Below are 14,771 nucleotides of genomic sequence, written 5' to 3'. Positions count from 1 at the left end.
GCTGGGTAATTCCTAGGTGTGGGGACTGCCCTACGCATTATAGGATATTTAGCAGCATCCCTGACCTCTACCGACTAGAGGCCAGTAACACACGTATCACAACATCGCCACATGTCCCCTAGTTGAGAATCACTGAGCTAAGACAAAAAAGGGAAACTGACACCTGAGTGTCAGTGATTGACACCCCAGCTCCCGCACTTCTGATTCCCAGGCTCCAGGTAACAAAGGGATGGCTTAGTTAGGGACTGGCAAAGATTTTCTGTAAAGGGCCAGATGGTAAATGTCGTCAGCTTTGCACACCACACGTCTCTGCTGTGACTACTCAGCTGCCGGTGCAGCAGGGAAGCGGCCAGACAATACGTAAATGAACGAGTGTGGCTGTGCTCCAATAAATCTTTATTTATGAATTGAAATTTGAATTTCATAGTATTTTCATGTGTCAGGAAACATTTTTCTTTTTCTTTTTCTCCAACCATTTAAAAATGCAAAACCCATGCCTAGCATATACACCACACCCCTCGCTTCGGGGATCTCAGAGAGATCAAACACCAGGGACCCTTAACAAAGCCAAGGGCAGGGGCTCAAGTTGTGACCGGGGTCCTGCTCCTTTGAGGGAGTGGGGGAGTCAATCACCCCAGATCGCTTTGGCCCAATAACTCCAGTACTATTTTCAGTGGGGTGAACCCACTGACCTCTTCAAGACCGACTACATAACTTTCAGTGCCCCATGTAAAATGAGAATGCTGGGCCTCTTCTTCAAAAAGCAGCAGGAGAGCATTAAATTAAGCCAGGGACCTTCTGAGCACAGACCCTGTGAGGCTACACAGGCTGCACACACACAGAGCCGGCCCTAGAGCTCAGCCTTCACCCAGGAAGGCCTGCACCCTGCTCAGAGCCTCCGCCAGACAGGCTGGTTCTCTGGCACATCAGGCTGGTTCTCTGGCCCTGGGGGACAGCTTCTCCCCCAGGCCTTCAAGCTGGGCTGTCTCATATGATTGTGTCCTGCATGGTGACATCCGGCTGAACTGATGAATGGGGGGGGGGTTGAAGCTAGCCCTGCTCCCCTTGCCAAGCTGTGTATCCGGTGCAATGCCATACCTGCCTGTGGGGATTTGCACTAAATGGGCTGGTACGGCCCTGCCTCCAGGGCACCCAGGAAATGGAAAGAAATAGCCAACTGCCCCAATATGGTCTCCTCTACCCCCATTTGAACCCCCAGAGAGAAATAGATGACCAGTTTATCAATCCATTTAATGAATATATGTGGAGCCCCAGACACTATACTGAGGGTATAAATACGTAAGATGCAGGGTGAAAACACCCATCACCATACAGATTAGTAAGAGGGATGCCTATGAAGTGACAAGGACACTGAAGAGGGATACCTTGTGCTTAAGAGAGAGTTGGGGCAGGTTAGGCTTCCTGGAGAGGTGACCGCCAGGCCAATTCTAGAAAGCAAGGAGATTCAGGCAGTTGTACTTGAGGGGGAAAAGATGACTACTACAAACAAGGAGCAGTCCTGCAAGAGTAAACCTGGAGACTCCAGCCCTTTCCAGGACAGGCAGGTCGATATGGCTGGAGTGAACTGGGGAAGGGCAAGAGAAGAGGGCAGAGCAAAAGAGGGGACCAATGACAATGAGACCTGTGTCACAGGAAGGAGCCGGGCAACCTGAAAGCAAGGGAAGCTGAAGAACTTTTAGCAGGAAAGTGATGCCATCTGATTTGCATTTTAGGTAGCTCACTCTGGCTGAACTGGAGGGTGATGGGACAGTTGACACTGGAACCGAGGAGCCTGGTGAGGACAGGTAGTCAGAATTTAGCTGACAACTGAGTGTCAGAGGTAAGACTGTGGGCAGGAGGCTGGGGGGCATGCCTAGGAGATCTCTCGGGGGCAGAAGGGCAGGACTGAGCAGTTGTCAGCCATGGTTCTCCTGAGAAACAGAGCCAGTAGGGTATGTGTGTGTATGTGTGTGTATGTGTGTAGTACACACATATCATATATATGTGTGTGTACATATATACATATACACACACTATTTATTTCAAGAAGTAGACTTATACAATTGTGGGGACTGGCATTCGTTTTCTGTAGGGCAAGTCAGGCAAGAGCTGATGCTGCAGGTTGAGGGCAGAATTTCCTGTCCCTCCCCCAGCCCTGTCACCTCCTTCACTCTCCGCTCCAGACATGCCCACTGACCCCTTCCCAAGCTCGCCACATCCCGCCCCGAGGCTGCCTGCGCACAGGCTGTCTTCTTCCAGGACCCCAACTCTCCTTACTTCCTCCCGGCGGTGCCACCGGTACCTGGTCTACCTGGCCGACTCAGTCTTCCTTCAGGACTCAGTTAAAATGTTTTTCTCTGTTTCTGAGACTCACATGATAGTTTGTGCAAATTGGGGTTACAGAACTTACCAGATTGTATTCTGATTATTTTTACATGTCATCCAATCATTACCCTGTGATCTCCTCAAGAGTACAGACCACGCCCGGCCTGTGTGGCTCAGTGGTTGAGCATCACCTTGTGCACCAAAAGGTTACTGGTTCAATTCCCAGTCGGGGCACATAAACTTGAGTTTTGGGTTCGATCCCCGGACACATACAGAAGGCAGCTGATTGATGCTACTCTCTCACATCCATGTTTCTCTTTCTCTCTCCTTTCTCTCTCCCTTCCTTATTAAAAAATAAGTAAATAAGTAAAACTTAATTATCTCTTTAAAAAAAAAAAGTATAGACCATGTCCCCTCAGTGTCCCCAGCACTTGGTCTAGTGCTTGGTACAAGAGGTACTCAGTGTTTGCTTGTTGGATGGATGGATGGATGGACTGATAGATGAATACAACAATTTTCTAACCACTTCTGGCCAGTGTCTCTTTGTTCCAGGCACTGTGCTAGGAGCTCTAAGTCCTGAATGAACCCAGGTTCTTGGTTGCAGGCCACAGATGCAGACTTTGGCCACCACAGGCAAAAAAGGATTTCACCAGAAGTCCATGAGGTGAATTGCAGAATTGATGGGAAGACAAAAGAAGCCAACTCTGAAATGGGCAGAAACCGAGGGAGACTAGTCAGCAGAGACACGTCGAAGTCACACCTTGGGAATGGCCTGATCAGGACACCATTGTTGACATCACCTACACTGGACACACCTTCCAAAGGAGCCAGAACCTTGACATCCCCACTGCCCTCCACTGCTGTTCATCACCTCATCTGGTCCTCATGATCCTTTGAGGCAGAGTCTTACCTCTACTTTACAGATGAGAAACCTAAGGTGACATGGCCAGTCAGTGGAGTGGCAGAACTGGAATCTGTCTGACTACAAAGCCCATAGCCTCCCACTGGGCTCTGCACTGTCTCCTTCCAGGAGGCACCTCTCAATGTTCTTATGCAAATGCAGCTTCCTGGGTAGCGTGTGACCAGGCAGCCAGGAAAGTCTAATGTGCTAGCTTTTTTGTAACTACATATTTTGGGTATGTTTTCGGCTCTGACAATTGTATTGGGAAAAATATAAAGATAGCACAAGAAGGCTGAATAATTAGGTGCGTGCACTGACATGGGTTGATTGAAGCGGCTTCCAAGAGGCTATACATCTGGCATGCAGGGAAAACAGGGGTCTGGGCAGAGACTCAGGGACACCTGCAGAATCTGGCCAAGGACTCCCGGTGTCACCTGCCCCTTCTGGCTCCCATGTTTTATGGCTGCCCATTAGCCACCCTAGGCAGGCTTAGTAAAGCACACTCAGACCACACCTCTGCAGCCCAGCCCCCACCCAGGGTCACACAGTAGCTCCCTACCAGGATGTCCCTCTCAGATCTAGGTGCCCCAGTGAACCTGATGTCAGAGCTCCTGTCAAGGAACCCAAGTACCCAACCCTAGTCCCAGCTCTACCTCCACTGCTCTGTGACCTTGGCCCAGTCATTTGACCTTCTTGGCTCTGGTTTCCCTATGACTTTCCCCTTCCCTTGCCCCCCACTCTCCCAACTCTTACACTGGCCAAATTGTTTCATAAAAAAGAACTCAGGGTTCTTTGAGCTCTTTAGAGAGACCACATAAATGCAAGGCATTATTAGCATCATTACTATTAAATATTAATAATGGCATTAGCATTGTCTATTATAAGCCTGAAAAAGAAGCTCCAAGAGCCCTGGGTAGAAATGGCTAAGAGAATAATTAGGCCCTTCAAGGCACAGACCCCTTCAGGCCTTCAAGTGAAATTAGAAAGGCAAATGCAGACGGAATAGGGAGATTTCCCTTTCAGCGCCCCCTGCTCACTGCATCTTGGCTCCTCCTGGCCCCACACAAATCACGCTCTTCCCAGTCCCCTATACCCATGCCACAACTGCACTCCCACCCCCATTCTGTCTGTCCAGGCCTAATTCAAGAGGTGCCCTCTACCCCAGCCGAAGCCTTCACCCACCCCCAGGTCCCTCTCTCCAACCACCTGAGCTGTTATAGCATCATCCGGTCAACCAGGATTCATTGAGTCTCTACCATTCGCCAGGCACTGAACTAAGCAGGAAGGGGGTGCTGGGAAAACGGAGACAGTAATAACATAATCACTACCTTCGGAGACTTCTGAGGGGAGACAGGTGGGGAATAACAATCGGTATTTTGCATGACCCTTGGCTAAATGCTCAAACCACCCTAAAGTGGAATAGGATTATTCCCATTTTACAGATGAGGAAATAGATTCCCCCATCATCAATTAAGTGTGCTTCAGTAATCTGCGCAGTGTCATCCAGCCAGGAGTGACAGAGCTGAGAAGGAGTCCAGTTCTCTTGACGGCAAATCCTGAGCCACCCCAACCACTGCAGCAGAGGATGGGCAGTAGGCGCACAACCCTGTGTTGCAGATGGGGAGGCGGAAGCCCAAAAAGACACAAAGGGAAGTCCTGACATTTGTGGAGTACTTACTATGTGCTTGGTGCTGTGCTAGATACTTCATGCATAATTCAATGCTCACAACAGCTCAGTGAGGTTTGTGTCTTAATTCCGATTTTCGGGGTGAGGGACTGCCTGTCAAGCTGGTCTGAGTTCAGAGCTTTGCACCACCTGCTTTGTCACTCTTCCCCGAAGCTGTGATGAACAGCCCTGGTACCACTCTCAGGCTGCTTCCAGAAAGATTACAGGCCCTTTGAAGACAGACCACATCCTATGGCTCTTGAATCCCCCACCGTTCTAGGCAGAGAAGCTGCTCCGTGAACTTGTGGTCTCCTGGGAGCTCTAGAAAAGACTGAAATGTGAAACCTGATACCAAGGTGCTGGGGGCTACAGAGGCCTGGAAAAGAGATGTGAGGCTGGGACTGATGAGGAAAGATATCAACACAGGTCAGAGCCCTCCTGGGGTCCTGGCAGGTCTCAGCTCCTCCCCGCTGTCCCCTGGAACTGAGTCTGAAGCCCCTTCTGAATTCTTTTGCTATTGATCTAGTGGGGCTGCTGGAAGCAGGAGCAAATGGTCTCAGAATGTTGGGTGGCCCTCAAGATGACTTTGGGGAGCTCCCACTCTGAAGTCACCTCATGTTTACAAGCAAATTAGTGGCCCATTTGATTAGCTACCTACTCATCTTCACTGGCTCTTCTTTGCCCTGTTCGGGAGTCTGTGGGGACTCCACTTGGGGTGGGGTGTCCTGCTCTATACAACATGGAGACATATTGGTTAGCCACAGAGAGCAGATGTGCCCCTCACAGTCAATTGTCTTGAGGATTCTGGGATCTGGCAGGCACCAAAACAGGACAGCATCCTGTCCCCTACTGTGCCCACCTCAGAAGGGCAGGTGGCAGGCAGCTGGAGCACACAGCATCGTGGCTAAACCATGGATGCTGGAGCCAGACCAACAGGCTCCACTTGCTCACTGCTTACTTGGAGCAAGTTCCTTAGTCTCTCTGAGCATCATCTGTAAAATAAAATAATGACAACACATATGCCTTGATGGATAATTCAGGTAAAGCACTTAGTGCAGCTCCTGACACATTGGAGACACTCAAATTATTATTAAGAATTTAAACAGACTTAATAATGACATTATAAAATATTCTGTTCATTATCAAACTAATGGACCCCACAAGCAAAACTCAGCCTGGACCCCCAAATGTTCACCCCACTCTCTTGTCAGAAACAGGAGCGCTATAGGGACTGGCAGTGAAGAGCCTCAATAACCCCCCAAATTCACTGTACCAGACTCAGGTGACAACTTCGAACCAGTGAGAAGACAGACCTTGGGGAAGGGTCCCCACAAAGCCAGGCCTAGGCTTACTACGTACTCTCAGTTTCCACTTCTCGTGGCTGCCGAGCCCACCCAGGGCTGGGCAGGCTGCAGAGGAATCTGAGGGAAACTTTGAGACCCGAGTCACCTGCACTAACAGGGCCTTTCCAGACCCTGCTCCCCGTGGCACCACTCTCTGCTTGGGAAGACTCAAAGCCTTCTCTGCAGTGCCTGGGCTGCTCTGGGCAATGTCAGAGGGCAAGACTCACCCCAGGAGTCAGGGCCAATGTGCGAGCCCCAGCAAGACAGACAGACAGGGAGACAGACAAGGGCGCTGTGGGCACCTGGAAGGGATTTGTACAGAGGCATTCCCAGCTCAAGACACGTCATTGGCACAGTCAGATGTCTCTCTGTCTGAAACAAAGAAGATTGTCTCTGGAGTTGGGAGAGGCCTTCGGAGGGGAGCAGGTGGACGGGAGGGAAGAGCACCTGGGACCTGGCAGTCATTCTGGCCCTTGGAGGCTGGTCAGTGGACCCTCCCCCACACCATGACTCTTTTTCCAGGTTCTCCCACTCAGCCCAGACCTGTCCCAAGCCCCTGAGACCCCCTCCCCTCAGGAAGGCATGCTGTCACTCTCCAGGCTTGACAGGTACAGTCACTGAAAACTCTGAGGCTGGCCTTGCCTTGCCAGCTGTTTCAGCATCTGGGCCTCTCACTGGTCTTGCTTGTGTGAACTGGACAGCAGGTGAACCAGAGGGGGGTGAGACAAGTGACAGCCTGATGGGGCTGACTGCTGCCACAGATGGCTGGTCCCTCTGCTTCTGGGCACACACACCCCGCCCCATGCCAGGAGCAGAACAGGAGAGAGATTACAAACCTGGGTAAGCACCCAGCGTCTCAGAGTTGGCAGTGAACTTGGCCCTTCAGGTTCCAGGTGAGGCTCAGAGAGGACAGTGCACTTAGCCTGGCACACACAGCCAATCAGTGGAGCCCAGCTTAGCCTTCAGATGTTCAGACCCCCATCCAGCGAGCTTTTTTGACATCGCACTGCTGGTTGATTAAAAACAGGCTTGAATCCATAGGTACTGATATGTAACCCTGCTCAGCATCTATTATAGTTTAAATATTTTGCAAATTGTGATGTATTATGTGATTCATTTTCATAAAATAATACCAATAATCCATGTAATTATATACATGAAAATAAACATGGAGGCATGCAAATCAAATTTATTAAGGCACTTCTACTATTTATTTTTAAATTTCCTCTAAGGTTTGGATATTTTGACAAAGAGCCATGTTACTTTGATCAGGGAAACAATAAAGATGAGCGTTTGGGATGGGCCATGAAGGAGCCCCTAAGGCCCACTTGCCTTGCACGATGCGACAAGCTGGTTCGCATCCCTTCCTCTAACAGGGGATTTCTGGGGGACAAGGAGTTTGGCTCCATGAGTCCCCAGGGTTTGCAGAGCAGAGCCACTCTCCTCCCTCCGGGCCACACCTCTCCGCAGCCCCCTCGGCGCTGGGCCGGGGGAATGGGGGGCAGGCCCGGCCCCCCCCTCCGGGAGCTAAGCTGCCGTGCATTATGGAGGACCCGGTGCGAGACGTGGGCGCTCTGGCTCGCTCCCGGTCCTTAAATGACAGCAAATGAGGTGAAGCCAGGCGGGTGGGGACGGGAAGGGGGCGGGAGGGGGGCAGAGGAAGTCATCTCCGGGGCCCCCGCGTTGGCTGAGGACAGGAGCCAGCCAGTGAGCGGAGCCTGGGAGAGGGAGGAGCACATCTTGATGCAGAGATGCTGCAGTGGCTCCCGGCGCGCACACACACCAGCGCCCTCACCCGCCACCGCCGCCACCAGGGCTGCCGCCGCCGCGCCAGGACAGCGTCCAGCGGCTGAGCGAGCGGGGAGGAGAGGTGGGCAGCCCGGGGGCTCGTGGCCCGGCGGCTCTGGCTGTGGCTCATCGCCTCGGGCAGCTTCCACCTGCCCCAGCCAACACCCCTCTTTCATCCCAGGTAGGTGCCAACAAATTTTGTCTCCTCCCGCTGCGCAGGGACTCCCCAGGGTGCTATAATGGGCAGGCGCTAGGAGCTGTGTCCTTGCACCTTGGGCGGGGCAGGGGCAGGGGCAGGGGCAGGGGCAGGGCGGGAACCCTTGCTGCCTGCTGGGCCGGGCTGACTTCTCGCGCTGAGACTGGAAGTCCCTTCTGCTCTGTCTACACGGGGGGCATCCTGCAGGGCGCAGCAGGCCGAGCCTGGCCAGGAAGCCGGCCCCCAGCAGCGTGTCCAGGAATTCAAGCCGGCCACCGGCCACTGGCTGACAGCAGCGAATGCCTTCAGAGGGGGTAGTGACTATGGGCCCTGCCCCAGCCCCCAGTCCAGGACCAGAAAGTCGCTGAGGCCAGGCCCCAGACTCCGGCCTGCCCCCAAATGTCCCTGGGAGGAACTGATGCTGACTGCCCAGGCTGGAGGCCTCCCTGGGGCTGCCCCTGCAGGGTGACCTCTTTGCAAAGTCTTGCCTCAGTTCCACAGAGGAGGGAGTGGAACACAAGTTTGGGCAAATGCCTGTCCCGAAGCAGGGACTTAGGGAGGAGAAACTGAGGCAAGTCATATCCCGAAGGGTAAGTGGCCGGGACCACAGGGGCTGAAATTTATTTTCTTCCCTCCCCCTGCCCCAACCTTATCTCCTCAGATCTCTCCTTCTCATCCTCAGCGGTGGGAGAGAAAGATTTGCACAAAGTTTGGAAGGGAAAGGGGCTGGGGCTAAAAGGGGGGGGCACCGTTTAGGGGGTCTAGAAAAAGAGGGCCATCCATCTCCCTAGCACTGTGGGGCTCATAATGGACCAGAGGTGGGGGAAGCAGCCCCCCAGTGTCCAGAGCCCAACTCTGTCACCTTGTCCGGGAGAGGTGTTGGGAAGAAGAAGGGGGAGTGGGGGGGACAGTGCCTGTGGAGAGAGTCCTGGTGCTGCACGGGACCAAGCCAGGGACCTTCAGCTACAGGCCACTGGGAGCCAAGCCTGTGTCCCAGGAGGAAAAGCTGTCAGTCAAGGTTGTTTAGAGGTTTGGGAATCCAGACAGAGTAGGACAGGAGGAGCTGTGAGTGCCCATGGCCCCAGCCCTGGGGAAGGATGGGTTTTGCAGCCCCAAGGTACCTGCCCTTAGCTTTGCCCCCTTTCCATGTCCAGCTGCAACTGGGCAGACCCTACCACCCTTTCCTTTCAGCTTGACTCCTCAGGGCCACGAACTCCCTTCCCAGCCCAGCCAGCATCCTTCCTCCTCTGCTCCGAGGGGGCAGGAGTAGGTGCAGCCCAATCTCCAGTCTTTCAGCGGCCTCCTGACCTCTCTGGGCAGCTGGCTCCAGCTCCTCTCCCAGCCCTCTGGCCAGAGAGCCCCCCAGTCCACTTAGCCGCTCTTCCAATCAGTGGCACTCAGAGGGACCAGAGGAGCCGCTGGGGATCCAGAGCAGCAAAAGGTGGGCCACCTGTGAGAAGGCTGGTGTGACCTGGGTTCCTGGGGGTGGGGCACGGGGGTGGTACCCAGCCTCCTGGCCATGGGATGAGGGATTTTTGCCTTTAGAGACACAGCCCTCCAGGCTGCCCCACAGTTAACCCTTTCTAGCCAGGCTGCAGAACCACTCAAGCAAGGCTTTGCCACAAGGTCAAAGTTCTTCCTGATTTCCTGTGGGATCTATTGGGAGTCCCCAGCCAGCAAAAGGGAGGCAGGAAGTGAGATCGATGGCAAGGGGGTCCTTGAGCACATGATGTCAAAGTCACCAAGGTCCTCCTGTCCTGGTGCTCAGCGTGGAGTGAGGAAAGCACAGGGTCTTTCTCTCTGTCTCATTTCCACTCATCCTCTACTCCCCACCTGCCAAGCCCTCACTCCCCTCACCTTCCCTTCCCTGGCCAAATGTGCTCCTCCACCTTCAGCCCTCAGTCCACCCCACACCATTCCCTTGCCAGAGTTCACTTCTTATGTAGCTCCATTCTAGGCCCTCCTCTGCCAGCCCTGGTTCAACTAGAGACACGTGTGAGATGGGCCTCTGAGGATTGTGCTCAACGAGATGGTCGCACATATCATCTTTGACACCAAACTTACTCCTTAGGAGCAGGCACAGGGGAGGGGTGTCCCCAAGGCATCCTCTCTGGCTGTAAGGCTATCAGGGAAGCAATTCATATGAGGTGGTTTGGAGGGTGCATGTCCTCCACCCCCACCCCTAGAATGTCCTCAAGTCAAATGTTTGTGAGAAAGTGCATCTCAAAGACAATCTATGCCTGAGTGTGGGTGGTATTTGTATTTTTGGAAAGATTCCTGGGGCAGAGCCAGGGGCTTGAGCAAGAGGTGGTCAATACTCAGGGAAAGTAGAACCAGAACAAAGAATATTCCAGTGAAGCAGAGGGATTGAAATTAGATGCAGGAGGCACTTCCTCAGGAAGATGAGCCTAAGGTGGGGCAGTCTTTCCAATGACTCTAAGAGGCCATGGAAAACTGGGGTCTGGTCCAAGGTTAGAAACAGTCCTGCCTGGAGGTGGAGGTTGGGCTGGATGACCCTGTAAATCTCTTCCAGGCTCAGGTTATACTCTTTCAAATGGTACCAGGCCACGTTACTAGGAATCCATAAGAAGAAAGACACCCTTTTCATTCCCTGCTGCCTGCCAGCCATGTCTCATTCTTCTGGCCCACCTTAATCTAGACCACCCTAACCTAGACCAATCCCCCACCCCCGCGGTTTGCTAACCTGGACCGTCCTGGGAGTTTCCCTGGGCTTGTGTCTTAATGGCAACCATCCTGGAGCAAACGAGTCCTTCCTTGGGTTTAGTGAGTCTTCTTGTTACAAAATGAGCCCGTGTCTTCTTGTTTATCCAAAGAGAATACAAACAAAAGCAAAGGGGTGTGACATGTTCCCCCACACATGGCAGCCCAGGGCACGTGCAGACCCAAGCACACCTCAGTGTCCTCTCATCTGATGAGCCTTGCCCCCCCCCCCCCGCAGGGAACCATCTAGATGAGCGCACTGGGTGTCCCCCAGTCCCAGTCCACATCCTCTCCATGTCTGCCAGCCCCACAGACGGAGAAGCTGTCCCCACCCTGTGGCCGGCTGAGAGTCGGCCTTCTTGCTGTGCAGCCCAGAGGGGTAGTTCATCTGGGCTCCAGAGCAGAAGCTGGTATGAGGGAAGGAGCAGGTTCAAACCCACCCCACCAGCCTGCAGGAAACTGTCTAGGAACTGGGGGGAGCCTCCTCTCTGCAGAGGTGCGGGGACATACAAAATTGCTCCACTGGTTTCTTCCTGATTCGGTTCTTCAGAACCAAATTAAAACAATTTCTCTTACTCCTGACATCTCAAAAATGGACCCTCCTTCCCGCGCCCTCGCTCATTCTATCCTACCGCACACAGAGCAGCCGAGTGGGAACCCTAAGTCTAGGCATGCTTGCCCTTTACCCCAGCTCCTCCTGGGAGGTTACAAGGCTCTCCCTCTACCCACGCCCCACTTGGAGGGTCTCCAGTGCAGTGGGCAGACACAGGAGGCAGGGACTCCAGGCTGAAGATCAAGGGCCAGACTCCCTCAGACCCAAGGCTGAAAGTTCACAAACCTGCTTTTCCAGAGGGCATGGCAGTCAGTGCCAGGGCTGGAACCTCAGGGAACCAGCTGCCAGTACAAAGAGCCTGCAGGAGAAACTGGGTGCGAGAAAGGAGCACATAGAGGGACTGCACAGATCCCTTGTCCCCCACTGGGGATTAAGGAAGTCCCCTGCCCACCCAAACCTGCCCTCAGGACCTCCTCCAGCGGAGGGCACCAGCCTTCCTCACTGAGGCTTCTCAACCACAGTCCTGCTCCTGCCAGCCCCACCCTGCCTGACACGTGTCCTCCCAGAGGGGCGTGGAGTGGTTCAGACCTTCCTGGAGGACAGTGATCCTGTCCCAGGTGGCAATTCCTTTGTAGGCAGAGTCCTCCTTGCATCTTAGACCCCAAGGGTAAGAGGTGGGGATGGCTACGGAGGAGCACCTGCTTGGGGGTGCCCTGTGTCTGTCCTAGCCAAGTGCTCTCCTGAACATGTGGTATCTGGCTGTGCGTCTGTGTCCTTGTGCCTCACCTGGGGCGGTGTGTGTGCTGGATTGTGCATTTACAAGGGGTACATCTTTCCTTATCTCACTGGCTCTGCGCAGGGGCCCTGAGCCCAGCAAACCCCGAGGTGTGCTAGAGCCCAGCTCTCAGTCTTCCCACTCCCAGCTGTCCCCCAGGCCCTTTGTCCCTGCACCTGTGAGGCATGAGGAAGAGGTGTGGGAGCCTGTCAGTGTCCTAAACACGTGCGAGTGCAGCCTCAGTGTCGTGACCGTGTAGAAGTAGAAGTGAGCCTGACTCACAGCCAGGCACAGCGCTGTGGACACATCTGTGTCCCCCACATACTTACTATGGGCCAGGAATGGTGCCAACTTCACAAGAGTCCCTTGGGGTGGCTGCACCCCTTCTCACCCCCTTGTTGCAGAGAGGAGACTGAGCTCAGAGACGTGAAATAGTGAACAGAGTAAGTAGGGCTGCACCTGGTCCTAAGAGCCAGGCGGGTTGGTTGAGCGCTGCCCTGTTAATCCATGCTGCGGAACAGGGGGTGGGGACCTGAGGACTCGGGCATTACTTGTCGCCTTATAATAAACCACTTAGTCTCTGCCCTCAGCTGGACTCCAAAGTCCCCCTTTTCCTGCCACTGCCCACCTAACAGCAGCACTCCGTGCTCACATCTCCACTGGGGCTGTGGGGAGACAGATTCGGGGCCAGGAGCTGGGCGTCCCAATGGTCGCATTTAGGAGGGGTGCATCTTTCCTTTTCTCACTGGCTCTGTGCAGAGGCCCTGAGCCCAGCAAACCTCGGGGTGTGTTAGAGCCCAGCTCTCAGCTTTCCCACCCCCAGCTGTCCCCCAGGCCCTTTGTTCCCTGGGCCCAGCAATCCAGCTAGCTACCCCTGGAGCCTCTGAACCCCCAAGCAGCCCGCTCCCCCATATGTTGGTGCCTCACAGGACCAGCCCCCGATGGTTACAGCCTGTGCCTGCTGTGCCAGGCTGTGCCTGCTCCCCTGTACCAGGGCAGCTGGCCCGGGCCAGGCTTGGCTGGCTCTGGGCTTACAGGGCCAGCTCCAGGCCTGGCATAGCTCCACTCTGGCCTTGCTCCTGACAAAAGGGCTTCCTCCATCCTGAGCATTCTAGAATGTGCTAAAGGGCAGATGGTGTGAGGAGATGACTGATCCATGGAGTTCATGAGCATATCCTCTGTGGCGCGCAGTTGGTCCAGATGCTCCGTAAAGGCGGTTTTTATTACTGTCTCCCAGTGCTTAGCACAGTGCCTGGCGCGTGGCAATAATTACTGCAAGAAAGTGGATGCTGGGCAAGACTGGATGCCAATGCCCCACCTTCAGGGAGGCAATAAGCTCCAACCTTTGACCCAGGCTCCACGCATGTGTGTGTGTGTGGGGGGGTGTTGAGAGTGTGTTCACACAAGGCCTTGGCACACAGTGGGGCTCAGTGTACATCTGACAGGCAGACAGGCCTCTAGTGCTCTCAGGTGCACCCCCAGGTGCCCCTCCATCTCAGCCCCTCCCCTACCTCCACCCATGTCTGTCCCTCAGGGGTGCCCAGGGCCTTTGAGCCCAGAGGTGACTAACAAAAGTCTGGGTTAAGATAAAGTTTAAGAGAAGCAGTAGGATCAGGTTATCCACAAAGTATGAAAATCCCCTATGCTGAGAAAACTGATGATTCTGACCACTGTGGGGTGGAGGTGAGAGATCTAGGATGCAGGCCTCCCTGAGGGCCACAGGAAGACAGGACAGGGGCTGGGTCTTCATGCCCTGTGTGGGCAGGGACACACACAGACACACGCACAAACACATGGGCACACACATGAAGACCAGACATATCTACACACAGACACACAGAGACACATGCATATACATAGAGGCACAAAGACCAGACCTCACATATCCACAGGGACACATAGACACGACACACAGATACACACAAACATCACATACATGCACACGGGCACATGCACAGCCATGCACACCTACCCGCGCTCACCAGCACTGCAGGAGCAGCAGCAGAGGCCTGGCCCAGGGCCCCGCCCCCACTACAGCCCCCTGGTGGTGTCTCTGCTTTGCCTCCGCACACTCAGGGTAAGTGTCTGGAGCCCCAGCTCCTTCCTGAGCCAGCACCCTGCCTGTCACCAAGCTCCCAGGACTGGCAGACAAAGGGCAGGAATGAGCAAACGATGATGGAGCACCTTCTCAGTGCCAGACTCTGGGACGTGCCACACCAGCGCCAAGGGGGCCTTTCCAAGGTTTTTGGAGCTGTGGGACCCTGAGTGTAAAGGGAGCCTCATAGGCAAGTCCAGTAGATGAGGCAGATGTAAGTGAAGCGGCTCTGGCTGGAGTGGGGGAGGGTCTGGAGCCCATCCTCTCTGGCCCCATCACCATCATGCCGGGACCAGGTGACCAGAACCCCAGCCTTCCCCAGCAGGCGCTGCAGTGCCTCTGGCCACTCAGACCAGCTCTGCAAAGTAAGTGTCACGGTCTGTACTTTGCAGATGAGAAAACGTCTGT

Source organism: Miniopterus natalensis, chromosome 19 (genome assembly GCF_054644295.1).
Source record: "Miniopterus natalensis isolate mMinNat1 chromosome 19, mMinNat1.hap1, whole genome shotgun sequence".
NCBI classification, from domain to species: domain Eukaryota; kingdom Metazoa; phylum Chordata; class Mammalia; order Chiroptera; family Miniopteridae; genus Miniopterus; species Miniopterus natalensis.
Note: the sequence above shows the minus strand (reverse complement) of the source record.